Source organism: Narcine bancroftii, chromosome 10, assembly GCF_036971445.1.
Source record: "Narcine bancroftii isolate sNarBan1 chromosome 10, sNarBan1.hap1, whole genome shotgun sequence".
NCBI classification, from domain to species: domain Eukaryota; kingdom Metazoa; phylum Chordata; class Chondrichthyes; order Torpediniformes; family Narcinidae; genus Narcine; species Narcine bancroftii.
In genome coordinates this window covers 35919313-35943947 of record NC_091478.1, presented here as the reverse complement: position 1 = coordinate 35943947, position 24635 = coordinate 35919313, and the positions used below count along the sequence as shown (strand labels likewise).

The following is a 24635-nucleotide window of genomic DNA, read 5'->3' as shown; positions in this document are numbered from 1 at the left end:
CTGATAACAAAAATTGGCAGCCTATTAATTTGTAATAATAGTGCAGAAGAGTAAACAAGAAAATTCACTCCATAATCAAGGAAATCATGGTCATCCTGCACTTTGTCAATTTCCTCACCAATCTCAATGCCCATTAATTCCCTTTGTGTCCAAAGATTTGTTACATTAGGACCTTGAGAGCACCATCAGACAGGGACATGGAAAGGAAAAGGTTTAGAGGGATATGGGCCAAATACAGTCGACTGGGCCTGGATTAGGTAAAAGCTTGATCAGCACAAACTAGTTAGGTGGAATGGCTTGTTTCTATGATGCAAAACCCTTGAATCTTATGATTCAATTATCATGTTGAACATCAAAATTTTTCCTTTTTCCCCGTACTTTAGTTTAGCTACAGTATTTACCTTCTTGAAAATAATCAATGATTTGGCATCAAATGCCTACTTCAGTAGAGAACTATACAGGTTCACCAATCTTCACGGAAAATAATTTTCTTGAATGGACTACCCCAACATCATTTCGCAAAAGAACTACATATCACCACTGCAAACATCTTTCTTGCTTCTAATCGATAAAGAACCACCAACTGGGTCATCTCTCGTTCCTCTGAACACTGAGGTACAAATCTGCTTCATACATGAGTCCTGCCTCCCAATTGCTCTAGTGCATAGCAAGAACCTCTGTCCCAAATTAGATTAAAACTGCACACAATACATAAGATGTGGTCTCAAGGTCCTGTATAATTGCTGCAAATCATCCCTGCTCCTATACTTAGTTTCTCACTGCGAGAGGGGCCAACATGACATTTGCTTTTGTAAGCACTTGTTGCGACTGAGTAACCACTGCCCGCCGGCATGGAAAATTACGAAGGTTCCACATTAATGTCCTAAATAGCTGATCTCTTGTCCAGTGACTGCACTCCTACTCATCTGCCAAGGTGTGGAAACAACCTCTAAGCATTAATCCCTCTTGAGTTGTGAGCAACTCACTGTTCACTTTCTACTAACGGGGATCTTAAATCAAACAGCAGGAATCTATTTACAACTGCACAGTGCTGACAAAGAAAACACAGCAAGTTTATGTAGTGAAAATATTTGAACCTACCAACTTGATGTGTCACTCTTGAAGAGTATTGCAAAACCAGTTGATTAAGGCTGAGGCAAGAAGCATCTGTAAAATAAAGGTGTTCAGTCATTTTCAGTATCTGAACCAAACATATTGCATTACACTAACATATTTTGCAGGAACTTGGACAAGATGGAAAACTAAACTAACCTTGTTTGATGTTCAACAAGGTATAAAAATCTCAGTTTCTGCCCCACCCACTAATTCTTTGATACAGATCAAAGAATACTAGCTAAGCAACCTAGAGAGTGCACAACTAAAATTAGCCATAAAACAATGGATTATTTATTAACTGGGATGGTTAATGGAAAACCAATCCAGATTCGTATCTCTACTAACTCATGCACACAAGTCAGGACATCCGAATTTTTAGATTATTACTTTTTTCTATTTTATAGCACCAGTAAATCTAAATTAGGTTTAGATTTTGCTGTGTAAAAATGGACTGGTGTGCTCTCATACTACAAGAGTGCCCAAAAACAATTCTACAACTATAAAGCATTAGATCTTAAACTCAAGATCTTAATAAAAGACATGATAAAAACAAGTTCTCTCTTTGGCATAAATAGTTCTGACTTTTGCCCTTCACTTGCAATGAAATTAGTTCGGTGCGAGGACCACACTTACACAAAAATGAACAACTGAATTGAAAGGATTGTAATCTATCTGGCCCTGTCTCACCATGCGTCTAATTATCCTGCATTTTCATCAGCACCTTCCTCATCCTCAAATTTGCCCTTATGGCCTCTTCAAGAAAATTACTGACTGAAAAGCAATTACCCTACACTTCCAAGCATAATATTAATGACAAAATGACTTCCATTAGGAATCCAATCAGAATTTTGACAAAGGCGTAACTATGTTTTGAATGCTGCTACTTTTGCCTTTTTTAAGAACTGAAAATCCCCTAACATTAAAAAAGATTCACTTTATCATTTTGTTTTGTGAATGTTTCCCAAGAGCCCTTGAATTAATAGACTGCTGTTCAACCTTTTACAGTGCAAATGCCTTCAATTATCAGTTTGACAGTTTGGGTATCCACATGATATCCAAATGTATTTTTTATAATATGGTCAAATAGAATGAGCACCATGGTACGCAAGGGATAGCCATTCAACACTCTTAGGACCTGCATCCTTGATTTTTTGATACATACAAAGTCTATAGCTTTCCTCAATGCTTCATTCCAACTCACTTTCAATTGGAGTGAATTACCCACCAAAACATTAATGTTGCAACGATAGCTTCAGGCCAATTACTTTACTCACAACTTTCTCAGGCCCGTATGAAATGTAATTAACCTTCCAAACATCCCAGGTCCCTTTATTTAGCCGTTTCTTCATTATAGTTTGACTTGCCCTTACATTACATATGATGTCATTTGCATTTGTTGCTCTGATCACAAGAACACTACTAATTTGATCAATTACCCTTCAAACTCTGCTTTCCCCAGATGAGGCAAGTTTAAATTTAGAAACTGATTGTATTTCCAATCTAACTTGATGTTAAGCATATTCACTGTGTTCTTAAATACTGCATCAAAATCTTAAATATGATGCTTCCACAGAACATCTAAATATCATATTCTTTAAAACTTGCCAGAATTGTCAATTGTCACCACATGAAGATCTGATTCACTGCCTTATCCTCTTTTACTTTATTTTGCCTATTCTAAGAAGTATAATTTCTTTGGCAATTGTCTTATTATACACCTCCAGTCAGAGAATATATACTGTGATGTTCCCGAGATCAGCCCCAGGACCACTGTTTTTCTTGTTGTTTTATTGAATTTCAAATTCACAATATAAAGGCATAGTGAACTACTAAGAAGAATAGCAACAATTTTTAAAAGATAGCAAATGGGTACAGGGGATGGAATGGAGTATAAAATGTAATACTAAAGGTGCATTCACACTTGTGTCCCATTAAATCAGCCGTCCAGTGACCCAGGATAGGACTGGGGGTTTGGCTTTTCACATATGACCACTCCTAACCGGGACACTGAACACTTTCACACTTGCAAGGAGCCATCCCCAGGGTTAGGGCTATTCTACCTTCTACCGGTGACGTATCGAGTGATCGTGGACCTGCCCTAAATCCTCATCAATGTATATGTGAACAAATTTAAATCATGCTTAATTCTAATATAATTAACCCTTATGTTGTGCCAACCTATATAAATCTTTATAAGGAATCATGGGAAATAAACAGTAATAGCAGAAGATTTTTAAATAGCGTGGGAAAGATCGTAACGCTATAGTACACAATTTATAAAGACTGCGGGAAAGTTGGTCGCACTATCGCACACAATACAGAAATACCATAGGAAAGAGATGGCGGAACTGCCCTCCCAGAATTCTGAGCAGCCGAGAAAGGACTGGATGCACAGCTACATGCACAGAGCACCCATGGAGGCATTTCTCTGCTGCACAGTATTCTGGTAAATCAGGTCCACCATCGCTTTCCCCCCACGGTCTTTATAAATTGTGTGCAATAGCGCTACCAACTTTTCCACGCTCTTTAAAAATTGTCCGCTATTTCTATTCATTCTCCACCCTGCTGTGACTTTCCCTCGGCAAAGTTTATACCTTCATTTTAATTTTCTTCCTTTTCGTACCTGCACTCATGCAAAAAACTTGGGTCATTTCAACCTACAATGCAAATGCCCATTCTACGCTTGCCTCATTGCAACACAGATGCTGGGATTGTTCTCGGGGTCGAGGCAGTCTATGCCCGGCATGAGATGATGTCATCCGATGCCGCCGTTGAGACCATTTTCCTTTCACATTGGTCACTTTAAAGGCTGATTGCGTTAATTCCTGGGACCATTTGCAAGTGTGAATGGGGCTTAAGAAACATGAAGCATTGCATTTAGTAGGAAAGGCGAAAACAGTCAATATAAACCATAGGGCACAATTTTAAGTGTGGGTGGTCATGAAAATGAACAGGGTGGGCTGAAAAAGTAATCAATGAAAAGCATAGGGGATTCTGAGCTTTTTATTCTCCAGCGATTTACAAGAAAGGTCACGATGAATATTGGTTTGACCATTACTGGAGAATTGCATCCAAATTTGGCAGCCAAAATGTGTGGCCAAATAATGCTCTAATTGCAACTACAGGTTTGCTAATGACCATCATAGGCCAGATCTAAAACAACAAAGCTGAGTACAGGAAGGTGATGGAGCTTGATGGCATTGTGTCAGGATAATATCACCCTCAATGTCAGTAAAATGAAGGTCCCGGTCACTGACTTCAGAAAGTGGGTCAGGTGCAAACATCAGTGGTGTTGCGATGGAGAATGTGGAGAGCTTCAAGTTCCTAGGAGTAATATCACGAGCCCGTCTTGGTTCGACCACATTAATCTGACAACCAGGAAAACTCAAAGCTATTTTTGAAGAAGCCCAAGGAAAACTGGCTTGTCCCCAAGGTCTCTAATCAATTTTTTTTTCTGTTTATCAATTTGGATGCATCATCACAGCTTGGTTCAGGAACTGCTTCTGCCCAAGACAAGGCAGGCTTATCTGAAATACATTTTGGAATCAAATCCATTTAAAAGAAGTAGCAGGAATTTCAATTTGAGTCCATTTGTGTGGTTATTTATTGATTTTAAAACATTTTTTTAAATTTTTTTTCCTATTTTTCTTTTTTTTAATATTAAAAATAATTTCTTCTTTAATTTATATTAGCCCCCCCGCCCGTTCCAGGACCCAGTGCTGCACTCTGCGCCCGGTACTAAATCGCCTTCTTAAAACACATTTTTGATAGATTCCCCTGTATCTATCAAATATTTGGTTAGGAAACAATCACAGCTAAGAGAATGGAAGGCATGCTACTTTAAGTTCAAGAATATTTTTTGGGCTCTTGAACCTTCCTGTATCTTCCAAGGACAAATTTATTTTGGACCACAAAGATCTGTTCGCATGATTGACACATTTCCCCCCCACCACCACCCCTCTCCCCACACACTAAATGCAACTGTGATGTTATTTACTCTTTTATATCTATAACTTTTTTTGTCTTAAGGTGCATTGTGGTCATTTTTATAATTTATTTTACAGTGTATCTTAGAAACCTCTGACAGGAGCAAGGAAGAATTTCAGTACATCTGTACACAATGTCACCAAAATGTTTGTAACAAGATGAATAAGAGAAATATTTACCTAATAAAATGTAGCTATGCCCAAATGCCTTGAGACTGAAAGGCATTTTTAAATTGAAGTCACAGTAAGTGTCAGGTATATTCATTTAATTGTGTCAAGGAAACAAAATGCATTTGATTCGTGATACTTAAATGCAATTTTTTTGTGATCAAGAGAGTATGGAGAAATAATAAAAAAGAAGCATTGGTCAGGTATTGGTGATCCTAGAATTCAAGTTGCTGAAATCAAATATATCAAATCAAGAGGAGAAAAGGTCATGAGCTTTTCACAAAAAAAAAAATGGCAAGGTTAGCATGGATGCCCTCACATGAACGAACCAAGTACCCAGTTCGAAGACAGACAAAACACTCAAATGCAATAATGAGGAACTCACTGGAAATATTTTTAAAAATAATCCATTTCCAGTGCAGAAAGCATGATAGATAGTCTGACTTTTGGAGGCGACAATGATTCTGCCCAGCTTCATCTTGAAATATGAGGAAAGCAGAGCAACACAGACAGGTTCAATTGAACCTCCCTCCATGTAACCTTGTTTTCCTTCCACTGCCTTTCATCCTCTTAATGCAAGTTCATATCCTTAGTAACAGTGCAAATTTTTCTGCACCAAACTGTGCCCCATCTGAAAATGCTTGTACCACTGTGTTCAAAACTCAAATACAGAAAATAGACTTTTTAATTAAAAATCGACATCAGGCTACTATTCACTGATTACAGTTCACCATTTAATACCATCTGAATTGATGACCAATCTCAGGGATCTGGGAGTCTATTCCTCACTTGCATCTCGATACCCAACTTCCTCATAAGCAGATCTCAATCGCTGCAGATTAGTAACATAATTTCTTTCTGATCAACATCAAAGCTTCATGCTTTGACCTGTCTTCTAGTGCCTCTGCACCCAAATCTGTGAGGCAAAGTTTGGCTGCAACAAAATCTGATTTGCTGATAATACCACTGTTTCTAGCCAAATTTTAGCTAACGACAAGTCAGAATAGAATAGAGATCGAGAATCTAATTACTTGTTGCAATCAGATTCTCAATCAAGTACTGCTTTTCTTTTTGTATTTTTTGCTCTTATATTTTATTTTCCTGGGAAGGTGCAGCAAGCAAGATTTTCATTGCATCCATACTTACTGTATTTGATGGCATATAGGACCCCCCCCCCCCTTTTTCTACCCCCCTCAAAAAAAAATCACCTCAAAAACCACCCCAGGTCCTATACACAAAAGTGACATTTTGGTGCCGCCATTTTGGGCACCAAAATACAAACATAGTGGAGATTTGTATATTATTTGTACTTACTGCCATTTCACCCCCCACCCCCCACCACCCCCCACCCCCCAAACCAGCTCTCATCAATCTTGGCCTTAAACTCATCCTGCCCACAAAACCCAGTACCTTTATCTACATCTCACAGTCTCCCACAAGTTCAGATCACCACCTTTATTCTTTGTCTCAATAGATCCTCCCCCCACCCATGCAAAATACCATCATATCATTAACCCTTATTTCATCTCTAGTCTTTCAATGTGTTGAAGCTTCTAAGTTAGCTGCAGAACAAAACCACAGAGCAAAAACAGCCAACAAAATCCACCAGTACCATTCTCTAGAATTGTGACAAAGTGGGACAGAAACAGTTGCTCTCTCTCCTAATAGGCAAATATGCAACATTCGAACCTGCAAATGTTGACCATATTATTTACATTCACGCACTCCATCTTTATCAATTCAATTATAGCTACAGAATCATCAGAAATGGCATCTCTCGAGAGCATGTGCATTTCCATCTCAACCTCCAAGGATCTATTCTTTCTTCCCTCATGTTCCACATGTGAATGCTGCTCTCAGCAACATCAATATATAGTCTCACTGATGACAATTCAATTTACATCAGACTCTCTAGAGCACACATGTCAAACTCTGGCCCGCGGGCCAAAATAATTATATTAGGCCCGCAAGATCATTTCAAAAATGTATTAGAGGTGGCCCGCTGGCCGCCGCGCCAGTATAGTGCATGCACAGTGATACAACAAATCCCAGAATGCATTGGCGTCAGCCCGCTAATCGCCCCCACCTCCTCTGTTTACGTTGCAGGGTCTCACCGTGGACTCTGGTTTTGGGGCCTGGCCGGTGTCAGGGGAAGCCAAGGCCGCTTCCCAGCGCCCGGAACCGGAGGCCTCAGGCCTGACCTCACCAGGACCGTTGCCCACTCCCCCTCCCTGCCGCAGGCCGATCCGCGACTCACGGTGACGGGGCCGCTGATCCACCAAGATTCCGCCCTGCAGTGAGAACTGATGCCCCCGCACTGTCGTTGTCCAACCCAATCGCCCGCAAACCCCACCCTCCCGCACACAGGCCTGAGTAAGGATTATGAACTTTAATCTCAGGTTAAAACGATCTTCCAATAGTTTCATGTCACAGTGATAAATATATTCCTGGTTAAAAATGGTCCTGCACCTGGATACAAGCTCATTAGGCATAAAACTTGAAAAGTGTGTAAATCAAAGGATATCTGTACCAATGGAAAAAGGGCATGACAAATAACCCTGCTAGAGTTCATGCCCACAATCAGTCACCCATTGGATTGTTTCAGGAATCATGTTATTCTCCCACATTCTCAATACCCCTCAGATTTTACTATTCGACAGCACACTAGCAACATTTGACAAATCCTCTATAGAGAAATATTATTTATTGAAAATTTTTTTTCTCATTTGTTAATGCTTCTGGAAAGAGTTTATCCAAAACTATTATTAAACATTTATTTTAATAAGAAAAAGTTTAACGTTACATATGTTGAAAGAAGAGAAAACATCAGATGTTGTTGAAAATTTTCAATAAATATTTAGTTCGGCCCTCGACTTAGTCCAAGTTTTTAATTTTGGCCCTCCGTGAATTTGAGTTTGACACCCCTGGTCTCGAGTATTAAATTCCTTGAGCCTGAACGGTAGTTCAATAAATTGAGCATTGTTCCATGGCACAATTCCCTGTACCTTCCCTTTCTACCAAATATTCCCAGTTAACAAAATATATTAGTAGAGTTCCAAGTTTCTATCATCTGTGGGTTGGGGAAATGTGGCTCAATTTCCTTCCTTATTTGAATCAGGGCCCCAAAATGCTCATCCTCAAAATTTCACACTCTGTCCACCTGGTGAACCTGGGCAGCTTTAGTAGATCATGCATACATACGAAGGCCACATTTGACAGATGGCCTTTAAAGATTCAAAGAATGCAGGCCATAAAATGAACTTTCCATAAATAATTTGCTAGATTTAATAACTGTATTATCATGCATAACTTTAAACAAACAAAATTCCAAAAATTAACTTCCACAAAAACATTGGAAGCAGTTCTTTAATTTAATCGGCATGCTGCCTCTCAGTTCCTCCTGTGTAGAGTTTCTCTGAGAGTGTAGGCTTCCACTTGATGCTCTGGGTCCCTACCAAAGATCACAAATGCTTCAAAAGGGCATCAATCATCCCTATGCCCAAGAGCAGCAGTGTGAGCTGCCTCAAAGACCAACACCAGTAGCACTAGCTTCTCTGTGATTAAATGTTTTGAGAGGTTGGTCATGGCCAGAATTAACACATACCTAAGCAAAGATCTGGACCCAATGCAATTCGCCTATCGTCACTGTCGCTCCACAGCAAATACAAATCACTGGCTCTCCACTCAGCTCTAGATCACCTCGAAAACAGCAATTTATACATGCAGTTGCTCTTCATCAACTACAGCTCAGCCTTCAATACCATTATTCCTTCAGTGCTGGTCAAGAAGCTATAAACTCTGGATCTCTTTACCCTCCTGTACGATGGGATCCTTGACTTTCTCATTGGAAGACCACAGTCAGTACAAATTGGAAACTTCTCCTCCTCAGATTATCAACACAATGTACTTAGCCCACTGCTCTACTCATTATACACCCATGACTGTATGGTCAAGCACAATTCCAATGCTATCTACAAATTTGCCAATGACACCACAGTTGTCAACAGAATACAAACGGCAATGAGGAAATGGACAGGAGAGAACTAGATCAGCTTGTTGAGTGGTGCCACACCAACAATCTTGTGCTCAACGTTAGTAAAACCAAAGAGATGATTATTGACTCAGGAGGAAGTCAGGGAAAAAGACCCAGTCCTCATCGAGTACTCAGTTGCGGAGAGGATCAAGAAATTCAAATTCCTGGGTGTCAACGTCTCCGAGGATCTGACCTGAAGGCTCTATGTCGATGCAATCACAAAGAATGTTTGCCAGCAGCTATACTTGAGAGATGTTTGAGGAGATTCAGTACATCACCGAAGACTCTCGTAAACTTCTACAGGTGTACCGTGAGAGTATTCTGGCTGGTTGCAACACTGTCTGGTATGAAGGCACCAACTCTCAAGACAAGAAAAAACTCCAGAGGGTTGTTAACTCACCCTGCGACATCACAGGCACCAAACTTCACTCCATCCAGGGTGTTTGCATGAGGCAGTGTCTTAAAAAAGCAACCTCTATCCTCAAAGACCCACCCACCACCCACATCATGCCCTCTTCACTCTGCTACCTTCAGGTCAATGGTATAGGAAAGGTACAGGACCCTAAAGACGAGCACTCAGTGACACAAGGACAGCTTCTTTCCCGGTGCAATCAGATTTCTGAATGATCAATGAACCAAAGACAATGGCTTACTTTCCGTACACTATTGTTTTTCAATATTTATTGTTGTTAATATTTATTGTTGCACTAAAGATGCTGCTGCAGAACACCAAATTTCATGACCATAAATTCTGATGTGTGGGTAGGTAGATTAACTAGCCTCCATGTGAAGGTGACTGGTAGATTTCAGAGAATTGATTGAAACATAGGGAGAAAAAGATGAAGTTAGTGGAGTTAGTTTTGCAAAGGGACTCAACTTGTGGAACAATCTGTTTGTGCAGTGTCACTAATTTTTGTTCCCCATCTCCTCTCCCCCCAACATCCCCCCCCCCCCACCCCCTCTTATACAAAGATATACAAATGTTTGCATGCTTCCTTCTCTAAATTTCTGCAGAGGTCATCAATACATTCTACTGATACATTTTAAATGTAGTGTCCTGTTCAATGTCATTCTCCAGACCTCAATAAAGGTAATACTAATACAGAAAACAAGACTGAGAATACAGGTCGCATCTGTGGGAAGATTACAGCTAACATTTCAGGTTGAAGACCATTTTCAGAATGTACCTGACAAAACTTCACGCAGAAAGTGGTGAGAGTATAGAATGAGCTGCCAGCTGAAATGGTGAATGTAGGCTCAATGTTTACATTTTTTTTAAAATTTGGATAGGTATATGGATGGGAGGAGTATGGTCCAGGTGCAGGTCAATGGACTAGGCAGAATGTGAGTTCAGAGTAAACTAGTTGTGTTGAATGGTCTATTTGGGTGCTGCAATGTTCGATGGTTCTAATTAAATGGAGACTGAAAGATTCAATATATTTCACTCTCAACCTCATGAGAATACCACATCACTACAGAACTTCATAGTGTCCATTTCCATCTGACATACAACCATTAGTTACAAGAAAAACATTACTGATAGTACTTATTTTAAATTGGTTAGATTTTAAATGGGCTGTTAGTTCTACTGTTCAAAATCTTAAGGTTAATTTGCAGTCTCCTTTATAAAAATATCAAATTAACTAAAATGTTATTTTCATAATATAATCAATCTACATTATATAATTAATAATTATATTGCAAATTTAATGCCTTTGCCACATACTGCCGCAACACAATCAAAAGAAAATGTGCACTGGGTACAGTGTATTCAACCTTCAAAGTTAAACTAAATGTTACAATTCTAAAAAATGAACTTTCATTGTTGTAGCAAGTTTGCTGCTCATAATTCATTAAAGAATGTTATTCTAAGTTTTTTAAAAAAACAACCTGCTGGAGGAACTCAGTGGGTCAAGAAAAACATATTGGGTCAGTATGCTTTATCAAGACTATAATTCTATGCTGGTTTTATTCAAGGTTCCTTTTACTGTCATGTAATAACATATTAAAATGTAACATACATGATATACTTTAACTTTTGCCCGTAGCAAGACAGAGTCACCACAGGTATTGCCTGGAGCCTCTTACAGGATCACACAGGGTATTACCTCCAGCGCTTCTGCAGTCTCAGACTCCTGTTCATCAATAGTCCTAGCTCCTGGTCCAAACCTCCGATATGATCTGGAAAGCTTACTTATTAAAAAAAAAGTTTTTATGTCATTAAAAAGTGATTATAATTAACCAGGAAGTTTCGATAGAAATAACAAGATGTTGACATCTCAGTGGATTTGGCCAGTTAAAATTGAAACATTTGCAATCCAAATTAAACCGAATGTTCGTCAGGAAGAAAATGCAGAGGGGAACATTTTATCCAAAAGTTGTCAGCTCAACAATCAAAGTTAACTCAGGAAATAAATTTGGACCTGAAGCACTGGAATGAAGATTGAGGACACGACCAGGATCAAATAGGACCGGTGTCTGCGGACATTTAACAAAACAGAACTAGAGTGTTCAAATGTCACTGGAATCTCAGATCCAGAGAAATTTTGCTTATTTTTCCTGTGCTGCTTAGAAACAAAAAAAGTCCTATATTTCCATAGATAAACAGTGTTCCTACCTGAAGCAATGTACTCGGTTGCAACTTTGTACTATTGGATAAACTTTTCCTTAAGTGCAACTTGAATCAGCAAATGGCAAATCTGAAAGAGTAATAGGATTTTAATTGAAATGAAATGCTCCCAATATTTTTTTTTCAGAGCACTGCACTGAAAACTACAGCACAGAAACAGACCCTTTGGCCTTTTAAGTCTGTACCAAACTATTATTCTGCCTAGTACCACTCACCTGGACCATATCCCTCCCATCTATGTACATGTCCAAATTCTTAAAAGTCAAAACTGAGCCTGTATTTACCAATTCAGCTGGCAGCTTGTGGAGGTTAGATGAACTAAGATCACTTGTTAAAATGTGTTTGCACTTTCTGATTTCTGCAAATCTGTTTCCGACCACCCTTCAAAAATTTCTCACTGCACATTGATACATGTTGAATTTTGAATAAAGAGTTTTGTGATAACATTGATAACATTGATTAATACAATACTTTTTACAAAACTTTATGAAGAACAATTTGAACAGAATTGTTGACTGTTAATGACCATATCAACTGCAGAATGTCCTTACGAGGCAAGAACTGATTAGGATTTGAATGATTATATCAACTACAGAATCTCTTTAAACAAGTTGAAAAACAACTCCTCATAAGGAGTATTTTTAAATAGGTTGAAACTGCTGGAATACAAAAAATATGTAATCACAAGTTAGAATGAATGAAAGAAAATGAAACTCCTTATCCTATGGAACTAAACTGCTTAAGGACAACTAGCCCACATGCTACTGCTGGACTGTGGTTTAACTGACTAATGTGTATAAGTGCTAAGAATATTATAAAAACCTTGGATGTGTAACCATGCTTTGAGTGGACACTCGGATGCACATAGTGTAGGCAATACCCTGTGTGATCCGTCTTGCCATTTCCATCAGGATGCAAGTTGATTAAAACCCCTTTTGGGACTAATTTATTGTTTGTGTCTGTTCAATGAAGCAAACTTTTACATGTGTAAAACTTTTCCATTCTTCAATCATTCTAAAACCTTTAAATACAGTGCTTTAATCTTGCTAATACATAGGAACAGATGTTAAAGAGGAAAATGAAAGCTGACTTGTGCTCTCAATGTGACGGATTACGGCGCCATTGAAGCCACCATTGATTATTTTTGTCTGCAACACATTTTCTTTTTTAAAATTCAATAAACTTCAAGAGTTACTTAATGATTCTATGAGATCACTGCAGCATTTAAAGCTATTTGCACCTTTAACAAATCTAAACACAGTGTTAATCAATAGAAATGTATAATCAGTCCAATTAGATTTAAGCAAAGCAAAGTTCTTGACATTTTAAAAATAAACACTCTTCCTATATTTTAAAACTGCATTAATGACTTGACATTCAAAATCTAACTTGAGTATCACACTACACAAGGTGATGGATATCTGGCTTTCATAAGTGGAACAACAAAATTCAACTTGCAAAACATTGTAGGAATATTGCAGACTCCTGTAATAAATAACAATTTTTAGTCAGTATACATTTCCACCACAAGTTTCCAAACTCTAAATCTTTTCTTCCTTTCCACAGCCTCTGTAATTTCAATTTTCCTTTTGGCTTCACTTGCCTGTCTCTTAATTCATTGCACTCTTTTCTGAACCTCGACTTCTGCGTGTACCTTCAGTAAGAAATAAATACAAAAGCTGCAGCTGCTGGAATCTTAAGCACAGAAAGAATTGCTGGAGGAACTCAACAAGACAGACACAGGTGGAAATAGCTACCTGATCCAGATAAACATAGTTCAGAGACAAAATGCTGCTCTTCCTATATCCTATCAGACACTAAATATGCCAACTTACTGCACATCTTTCAGAATGCAAATGGCTCATAATCCATTAATGCCACCAATACGCACAGTCACTCAAAATGTTTCGTCTTAAATCTGGTCTCATCCTCAACACAAAACTCTTTATTCAAAATTCAACATGTATCAATGTGCAGTGAGAAATTTGGTTTTCCAAGCAGTCCAGCTGGACATCCAATACAAAGCAGGGCAAGGCAGACAAAGTAAAACATTACACATAGCAAAGGCAATTTTATTTCTGTTATTGGAGGCATGCAAGGATAGAACAGCAGTTATTGTGGAGGACTTTAACATGCAAATAGATAGGGTGAATCAGGTTGGTCGAGGCAATCTTGAGGAGAACTTCATAGAATGCATGAGGATAGCTTTCTTGAAAACCAAGTTACTGAACCTAAAAGGGAACATGCTATCTTGGATCTGGTCCTGTGCAATGAGACAGGTAAAATTAGTGATCTTATAGTTAGGGATCTTCTTGGGGAAAAAAAATTATGGTATGACTGAGTTTATCACACAGATGGAAGGTACAATAGTTTGGTCTAAAATTAGTTGGTTATGCCTAAACAAAGGAAACTACAAGAGGATGAAGGAGAAGTTGGCAATGTAGACTGGGAACACAGGCTATATGGAGGGATCGTTGAGGAACAGTGGAAGATTTTCAAAGAGATTTTTCACTGTGCTCAACAAAAGTATATTCCAGTTAAAAGCAAGGACAGTAAGGGTGGGGGAAGCCAGCTTTGGATAACTAAGGAGATCAAGTAAGGAATCAAACTAGAAGCTTGTGTGGTCAAAGTTGCCAAAACCAGTGAGAAACCAGAAGATTGGGAAACCTTTAAGAAGCAACAAAGAACCATGGGGAAAATAATAACGAAAGGGAAGGTAGACTTTGAGATTACCAAAAAATATAAAAATGGACAGTAAAAGTTTTTATAATTATATAAAGCGCAAAGGGGTGGCTAAAGTGAAAGTTAGACCTTTCGAAGATGAGAAGGGAAAATTGATATTGGATAATGAGGAAGTGCCTGAGGCTTCCAATGACTATTTTGTGTCGGTTTTAATGGTGGAGGCCACATCGTACAGGCCAAAGACAGATGCTATGGATGCAATGGGAGGTGAAAACTTGGATGTAATAGCTATCACTAAAGAGGTCATACTCAGAAACTTCGGGGTCTAAAGACAGATAAATCCCCTAATCCTGATGGAATGCATCCCAGGATACCTAAAGAATTGGCAGACATTATAGTCGAGGCTTTGTAATAATTTACCAAAATTCTCTGGACAGGTCCCAGTGAATTGGATGTAGGAAGAAGGCAGAATTCTGTAAACCAGTTAGTTTCACATCTGTCATTTGGAAAATTCTTGAAGCTATCATTAAAGAAGAAATAGCGAGGCATCTGGGGAGAAATGGATCCATCTGGCAGATGCAGCAGGGAGTCAGCAAAGGCAGGTCCTGGTTGATAAATTTTATTAAAGTTCTTTGAGGATATAATGAGCGCGGTAGATGGAATGGAGTTTACCTGGTTTTTCAGAAGGCATTCGATAAGGTGCTGCATAAAAGATTTATGCAAGAAGATAAGGATTCATGGAATTGAGGATGATATATTAATGGATAGAGGAGTGGTTAATCAATAGAAAGCAGGGTTGGGGTGCAGAGGTGTTTTGCTGGTTGGCAATCAGTGGTGAGCAAGGTGCCAAAGGGGTTGGTGCACAGTATATATAAATGATATGAAGAGGGGACAGAATGCAGTGTACCCAAGTTTGCTGGTGACACTAAAATGAGTTGAAAAGCAAATTGTGCAGAGGACATGGAGAATCTACAGAGAGATACAAATAGGATAAGTGAGTGGGCAAGGGTCTGGCAGATGGAGTGCAATGTTGGCAAATGTGAGGTGATCCACTTTAGAAGATCAGATTTAAATAGCAAGGGACTACAGCATGCTGACGTACAGAAGGATTTGGGAGTGCTTGTACATGAATCGCAAAAAGTTGGTTTGCAGGTGCAGTAGCTATCAAGAAGGCAAATGGAATGTTGGCCTTCATTGCTTGAGGGATGGAATTTAAGAACAGGGAGGTTATGCTACAATTGTACAAAGTACTGGTGAGACCATATCTGGAATTCTGCGTGCAGTTCTATTTACCAGGTTGATTCCAGGGATGAAAGATTAGCCTATGAAGAAATATTGAGTCATCTTGAATTGTACTCACTGGAATTTAGAAGAATGAGAGGGGCTCCTACATAAATGTAAAATTATGAAAAGTAGAGACAAGGATGAAGTTGGTAAGTTGTTTCTCTTGGTCGGGGAGACATAGCTTCAAGATTCAGGGAAGAAAGTATAGGATAGTGAATAAGGAAGAACTGCTTTTCCCAGAGAATGGTGTATCTGTGGAATTCGCTGCCCATTGAAGCAGTGAAGGTGACCTCAGTAAATATATTTAAGACAGTTGGATAGATTTATACATCGTAAGGGAATTCAGGGAGATGGGGAAAAAGGTAGGTCGATGGAGTTGAGCGTATCATCAGATCAGCTATGATCACATTGAAGTGCGGAACAGGCTTGACAAGCCGAATTGTCTACTCCTGCTACTCTTACATTAGGTTCATTCAGAGGTCTGATCATGTCAGGAAAGAAGCTGCTGAATTTGGTCATACAGGATCCCACATTAACGAATGTTCTTCATGATAAGAGTGAAGACTGGGGTGGGATGAATCTTCTAATATTTTGGCAGTTTTTCCCAAGACAGCAGAAAGTACAGACAGATTCAATTGAGGGAAGGAAATTTGATGGGTGGCCTGAGCTAGGTTTCTTGCCGTCTGAAGCAGAGCAGTCCCTTACCACACAATGCTGCACCCTAACAAGACCCTTTCAAGACCATATAACAAAACCATATAATTTATCATCTACTTGACTCCATGCTTTAGAATGCCTGTACGTTTTGTTACAAGATAATATCTTGCACATCAAGAATGTTGCAGTACAGTTCTAACAGTTCCTCAAATAAATCTTTTGACTACGTCCAAGAGAGCAAAGCACTTTCTAGTTAGTCATTCTATGAAACATCCCTCACTCTATAAATTAACTAGTGTCAGAACATGTGATTATTCTCCTTTAGCCCTGAATTATAATAAAAAATTGAGGCAAATACTTTTTTGTGAGAACTGGTAAGACATTGAAGCAAAGGGGATAAGAGATGTGGAAAGAGGAGTGGTAAAGTAAAGGTTATTTATCACAAGATCTAACTTCAACTGTTCTGTTAATAGAAATGAGTCAGCAATTCGAAAATGAAAAATTGAGATTTTGGGTAGAAAGGAAGATCAGGAACATTGTGCTAAGGAAACTTTGCTCACAAAAAAAATCAGAAAGCTAACTTGGTCATTCACAATACAAACAGTTAATTAGAACCAAGGATAAGACTCAAAGAAGCTCTGACATTTATCTCTGCCAGTTCCTACAGTTCTCCACACCCTCAAGGAATGCCTTCAACAATTCTGGAAAAAAATGCCTTCTCGGGCTCAAGAATCCATGAATTGTCTATTAAGAAACGCAAATTATTACTTTTATCCTCAAGTGACCACAACACTGGGATTAAAAAAAAGGAAAAGAAAAACACCTTCCCAAAGACAATGGCCGCATGGGCAATAAATGCTGGCCTGCCAATGCCACCCAGGTCACAAGAAAATAAATAAGATTTTCAATTTCAGGAACACCTGTTCACCCCAGTAAAAATGGGATGGTTTTGACAAAGATTTCCAAACACCACCAATTATGTTTGAATTTCACTTTGCCCCAGATCTAAACTTGCAAACTATTCCTCCACAAGATAGTGACAAAAGGAAAGTGCTCAAACTATTCACCCAGCTTCAAGAAGCCCAGAGGTGCTGTGGCTATCCAGGAAGCAGGCCCACAGCTTCACGAACCACCTTCCTTCGGGTGGGCCATGCTTTCCAGAGTCGCCACCACCACTCTCTTCACCCAGTGAGAAGGCCCGCTCGCTCTTTTCCTCAGTGCTTTGAGGGGAGCACTGATCCTCAATGATCAGGCTTTGTTTGACAAGCATGCTTCCCTGAGCCATGGGAGTCTCAGCTCAACAGGCCACTCGCTCACTGCCACCCACACCTCCACCTCATTCAATATGACTGGGGAGCGTGCTCATCAAACAAGGGCTCAGCGTGGAGCCTGATCACCGAAGCCCAGCACTCCCCTCAAAGCAAGTGATCTATTGTCTGCTCCTTGCGACAGTTGGCCTTGGCCTTGCCCGTTGCCCTGGTTTCTCTCCCTTGTATGCCCACGGATCCCGCCGCACCTGTCAATCAAGTGGCGTTTGTATGGTGGGGGAAGTAGCCTGAGCCTTGGTGTGTGGCAGGCAGGAGGACATGTTGCTGCTGTTTTATGTGTGCGAGGTGGCTTCGGCATCTTGGCCAGGCAAGTCTGGAGAGTTTCCATCAAGGTGGGTGAAAAACACTAAAACAATTTTCTCACGCTAAAAAGGGGTTGGGGGGAGCGACCTGTATGCCGGTGGGTCCTATATGCTATCAAATATGGCACTTGCAAAACTCTACAAAAAACAACCAATACAAATTGTTGACTTTCAAACAAATTAAATTTCATTTTTTTTGTAAATTATTATTGCCAGTGAGAAATTCACAAAATTAGCTTTCAGGTATCAGCATTGAAAAAAAATCATATAACTCAAACAATTACTTCAAAAATTACAGTTAGTTTGGAAAACAAACTTGTAGATCAATAAATGGGTCAACCAACTGCTACGAAATACTATTTCAAATCAAGCAGCCAATAAAAATGTCACATTACCACCAATTTAATTAGGTTCTCTTTCAACATCAATCCTCCATGCACCAACTGAAAATGGAAATTTGCCAGTGTTTGATTGTTCCTTGGAAAAAAATACCAGCCAAGTATGATTGATCAGGTCAGAAATGCTCAGCTGGTTCAATTCAGACCAAAATGAAAGCAATAGTATAGCTGAATCATCCCAATAGTGTAAATAGTTCTGTATCTTCCATATGCCACTGCAGCTTTTGGATTATTAATGTCAGAACCTGAAAGAGATCACCAATGCCATCTCCAGGAAAATCTTCCAAATTCACTTAAAGGACAAGCAAACCATATCACTGTCCTTATTCAAGTCAACTGCCTCAATATTGAGGCCTAAGTCACACTGTCAGGCCACATTATTTGCATGCCCAACATAAGACTCCCAAAAATAGATGCTCCATTCACGAGCTCCATCAAGGCAGACAGGAAATTTTAAGAGATACAGCACAGGAAGTCACTTCTGCCCGACAAGCCTGCACCACTCAAATACACTCAGGTAGTCAATTAACCTACAAACCTTGTGCATTTTTCAAATGAGGGAGGAAAACAGAGCAGCCGGAGGATGTGGGAAGAACATACAAACTCCTTAAAGACATCAATAGGCTCAAACTTGGATTGCTGGCACTGTAATAGAGGAAAAGATTCAAGGATGTGCCAAAAGCCACCTCAAGGGTTGGAATACAGTACCATGGATGGCTTGGCCTTATCATGAATTTTAAAGTTTATGGAAAAGGCATCAATGATATCTTTGCAATGGCTAGAGAACAAGCAGAGAAGGCAAAAAAAAGAGAAACCATCAAGAACCTCAGAGCCACGCATTAACACACACAGCAGCCCTGGATAAGCAAAATGATAGATCATGACTCACCATGTCCATTCACCACATTTGCCACCTCCTGCCTCATTTGCAGGTAAGTCTTCAATTCCCTGAGTTGGCTGTATTATGCCACCCAATATCCCTCAATACTAAAGTGGGAGCACATCATCCTCAATCCTAAAAAGCCACCCAAGAAGAAGCCACAATTATTTGGAGAAGAGTGAAACAATCTAACCAACAGATACTGAAATGCCAGCAACCACTCACATTGATTTCTACTGAATTTTTGTTGTTTCGGACCATAAATGTACAGTACTTATAAGGCACTAGGGTGTAAAATAAATCAAATATGAAGTATGCTGTTTCTCCAGCATTGTGTTTTTTTACTACAATCAATGTCCGAGTCTTTCAGGCTTCACTCAAAGTGATCAGCTCCATTTTACTTCTTCCAGTGTTCAAAAAACAATATACATAATGGTGTAGCAGCCCCAGTGGGCTCACCAGTGGACACATGGAGCCGCAGGCCAGACCACTATGCACTCACCTGGGCAATGGACCGCGCACACACGGTACTGCAAGTTGAGTAGCGGCACACTGGTTTGCTATGCCTCTTTCTAGATTGGCGGCAAACACAGTGACGTCACCACCCCCGCTCCGTGGAGCCTGGTCCAGGAGGGATACAAAAGAATGGGAAACTCAAATAAACAGTCTTTAGCTGACTAACCTTGTGCATGTGTATTTATGTAGTAGCTCTACCGGAGTAGCTGCTACAATTGGTGATTCGATTGCAAGATTCAGCCGAAGTTTGAACCTACAGTTGTCATGGGCGCAATGACAACAGGAGCAGCTGCCGCCACAGCTGCAGTTAACGCAGTGGGAGTTCACTTGCCTCCTTTTTAGACCCACCAACCTCGGGTAAGGCTTTATCAGGCTGAAATCCAGTTTTGTCTTTGTGGCATAGCAGCTGAGGACACGAAATTTTGGCACGTCGTCAGGGCATTCGACGCTGCTACAGCAGTTAAAAGTGAGTGAATTTATTGCGCAGCCCCAATACACTAGGTTCTGCCAATTCCTCCTGGACACACTGGAATTGACCAACCACGAGAATGGCATGCAGCTTTGGAACATTGAGGGGCTAGGCGATGGGAATCCATCTGATCTGATGAATGAGATGCTCGCGTTAGCAGACAGTCATTCCCATTGCTTGCTTTTTGAGACTTTTCCTGTCAAAACTCCCGGGTTGTGTCTCAATACCAATAACTAATATTGATTTCCGCCATCCCCTGACATGGCCGAAGAAGCTGACAGACTCTATTCATATGCCAATTCAAGAGTCTGCTCACATACAACCCATATTCACGGCAGATACATCTCCCGTGCCATGTGCACCACCCATGCCCATGGTTCAAAGAAGAAGGAACATACCAACGGGTGCCGAGAATGGTGATTTTACCATTGCTGGTGGGGAAAAAAATGCCCATAGATGCATGCCGCCACGTAGCTACCACAAAAATGGGTCAAGAAATGACAGAGCCAGCTGCCAGTAGTGGCCTCAGCAGCTGGTACAAGTACCTGCCTCCTGTATCTTCAAGATGCCACTAGTAAACACAAGTTTCTCATAGACACAAGCACCAAGGTCAGGCACAGAGGCCTTGCTCTTTAAGCCGCAAACTGGACTTCTATTCCTGGCTTTGGCATGCAACGCATCACGATTAGGACAAGAGGAGCAACATTTCATTGGGATTGTGTTTAGACTTCCACCGCGCAGCCCATTTTGGGTGCAGATTTCTTACGATCCCGTGACTTGCTGGTCGATGTGAAGCAGAGGAAATTAGTTAACGCCACCACTTTCCAAACATACCCATTGATAAGCAGCAAAGGGCGGGTTTCCCAGCTCAGGGTGCATAAAGACACCTTTGCTGCCCTGCTCAACAAATTTCCTGGTGTGCTCTCTCTTAATTTCAATACTTCCAAAACAGCCCATGGTATGTCCCATGATATCAACACCTTTGATCCGCCAATTTACACCAGGGCTTGTCATCTCCCACCAGATAAACTGCAGCAGGCAATGGTAGAATTTACTGCCATGGAGGAATTAGGTATCATTCGGCGTTCCAACAGTCCTTGGGCATCGCCATTACACATGGTACCCAAGTACACCAGTGGATGGAGACCCTGCGGCGATTATCGCAGGCTCAATAATATAACTACACTTGACAGATACCTCCATTCCTCATATACAAGATTTCACTGCCCATCTGCACAATTCTCGTGTTTTCTCCAAAGTCGATCTCGTCAAAGGATATAATCAAATCCAACTCTACACGGATGACATTCCCAAAACATTACTCCTTTCGGACTGTTTGAATTCCTTAGGATGCCGTTGGATCAAAGAATGCCACTCAAACATTCCGGCGGCTTATGGATGCTTTGAGCAGGGATTTAGAATTTGCTTACAAATTCTTAGATGACATCCTCATCGCCAGTCAGAATGAGCAAGATCACCACCTGCACTTACGCCACCTGTTCCAATGGCTGGATGAATTCTGACTTAACATGAACCCTAGCATATACCAGTTTGGCAAGTCAACCAATGATTTCCTGGGGCACAAGATCACAGCCAAATTGTCTTTCCCTTATCAGGCAAAGTGGACGCAGTCCATGCCTTTCCGAAGCCTGCCATGGTTAAGGGACTGCAGAAGTTCTTGGGCTTAATAAATTTCTATCACCGCTTCATTCTAGCAGCCACTGACATTTTTCAACTCCTGTTTCAGCTCCTCACCACAAAGCACAAGGAAGTTACTTGGACCACAGAAGCAAAGTTTGCGTTCACAACTGCCAAAGACGCTCTGGCCAACGCAGCAATGCTCGTGCCTCCGAATCTCATTACTGCCCTGGCACTCATCGCTGACGCCTCAGATACAGCGGTGGATGCAGTTCTTGAACAGTATGTCAATAGCCATTGCCAACCCCTGGTTTTCTTTAGCCGCCACCTGCGGCCATCTGAAATGAAATACAGCACATTTGAATGTGAGCTGTTAGCATTGTATCTAGCCACACGACACTTCCGAAAAGTTGTGGAGGGTCACCATTTCAATACTTTTACAGATCATAAGTCGCTCACTTTTCCCTTCAGCAAAATATCGGACCCATTGTCGGCCAGTTAGCAATGCCACTTGTCTGATTTCACAGCCAAATCTGATTTCACAACAGATGTCTTGGGGAAAAACAATCTGGTCACTGATGTGTTATCCAGACCAACAGTGAATTATACCCAGGGTGGCATTGATATCTCTGACTTGGCCAGTGCACAGGCCGTGGTTCCTGATGTTCAGGTGTACTGTACGGCCATTACAAACCTGGACATACAGTGGGTGGCACCACAACTAGGTGGCCCAATTCTGGTTTGTGACTTTTCTTTGGGCTACCCTAGACCAATGATTCCAGTGTCTTGGAGGCAACATCTTTTTGACCAAGTTCACAACTCATCTCATCCCTCCATCAGAGTGACCGTCAAGCCCATGACAACTAAGTATGTAGGGCATGAACTTCAGAAAGATGTTGCGCAGTGGGCCCAGACGTGTACTCCCGCCAGACTTCAAAAATTCAGCAACACACCAAGGTGCCTCTCCAAGCTTTCCCAGTGTTACGCCAGCATTTTGAACATGTGCCTATAGACCTGGTTGGACCATTCCCACTATCTCAGAACATGAGATACATCCTGATGGTCATAAACTGATTCATGTGCTGGCCAGAGGCTATCCCACAACACTGAGACATGAGCCAGAGTGTTCATTGCCAATTGGATCTTGAGATTTGGAGTTCCCACACACATCACTTCAGACCACGGAATGCAATTCACCTCTGCATAATGGACTGCCCTCGAGCACTTTTGTGGCACACAACTGCATCACACTACAGTGTACCACACGCAGTTGAACAGTCTTGTGGAACGTTTCCACCAACAACTCAAATCCGCACTCAAAGCCCGACTCACCGGACCCAATTGGATTGATGCCAGTTTCCTGAGTAAATACTGATGCAAAAAATTTCTTAAATATCTCCCCCATTTCTTAAGGCTCCACACATAGTTGACCACTCTTATCCTCTAGGGGGACCAATTTTGTCCCTTTTACTCATACAGAGGATTTGAAGCCTCATCGACATCAAGGCTACTCCAAAAGTTGGTAGTGCAAATAAAGATACATTGACAAGCAGTTAAAAATCTCTCCAGAGCTGCTGAAAATGGTAGTCAATGGGCAAGGATGAGGAGAAAGAATTCCACCTGGCCACCAAGTGAGTGAATGGCATCTCGGGGGTAAGCCCAGGATGCTGGGATTCACTGCTGAAACTTCCAGAGGTGTCATGAGTCTATCAGTGAAACACAGAGAAAGGAGTGCACCCACTTGATAACCAGAAGATGCCGCCACTCATTTGGCTACCCTGCAGTCGAGGCAGCAAGTCTCAGGAGTGCAATAAGGGATATTAACATCTATTTCTACATAACATACCTTAATATACTTACAGAAACCCTTTGGGTTTACCATCATATTATCTGACAGAGCAGTTGGATAACCATGTTGAGGAACTTTGGGGGGCCAACCGATGTGCTCTAGTATTTGCCAAAGCCCTTTCCTGCTCACGGTGTCGAAGGCTTTGGTGAGGTCAATAAAGGTGATGTCGAGTCCTTTGTTTTGTTCTCTTCACTTTTCTTGGAGCTGTCTGAGGGCAAAGACCATGTCAGTAGTTCCTCTGTTTGCGCGAAAGCCGCACTGTGATTCTGGGAGAATATTCTCGGCGACACTAGGTATTATTCTATTTAGGAGAATCCTAGCGAAGGTTTTGCCTGCAATGGAGAGCAGCGTGATTCCCCTGTAGTTTGAGCAGTCAGATTTCTCGCCTTTGTTTTTGTACAGGGTGATGATGATGGCATCTCGAAGATCCTGAGACAGTTTTCCTTGGTCCCAACAAAGCTTGAAAAACTCATGCAGTTTGACATGCAGAGACACAAGAGAAACTTGTCCGTGAACTACTCTTTGCAGACGATGCCGCTTTAGTTGCCCATTCAGAGCCAGCTCTTCAGCACTTGACGTCCTGTTTTGCGGAAACTGCCAAAATGTTTGGCCTGGAAGTCAGCCTGAAGAAAACGGAGGTCCTCCATCAGCCAGCTCCCCACCATGACTACCAGCCCCCCCCACATCTCCATCGGGCACA

The 24635-nt window shown here is 40.9% G+C and overlaps 1 protein-coding gene across 17 annotated transcripts in view; it reads right to left on the bottom strand.

The window, feature by feature from the left end:
* LOC138744460 (phosphatidylcholine:ceramide cholinephosphotransferase 1-like) overlaps window positions 1-24635 on the bottom strand; it is a 166775-nt gene that overhangs the window by 46519 nt on the left and 95621 nt on the right. For 11 of the 17 annotated variants that reach the window (XM_069900661.1, XM_069900671.1, XM_069900655.1 and 8 more), the window contains 3 exons: window positions 11921-12002; window positions 11412-11496; window positions 1102-1167 (listed from right to left, as the gene is read on the bottom strand). The gene's annotated coding sequence lies outside the window, so the exon portion shown is untranslated. The remainder of the gene's footprint in view (window positions 1-1101; window positions 1168-11411; window positions 11497-11920; window positions 12003-24635) is intronic. The other 6 variants (XM_069900666.1, XM_069900660.1, XM_069900669.1 and 3 more) reach the window with 3 other exon arrangements.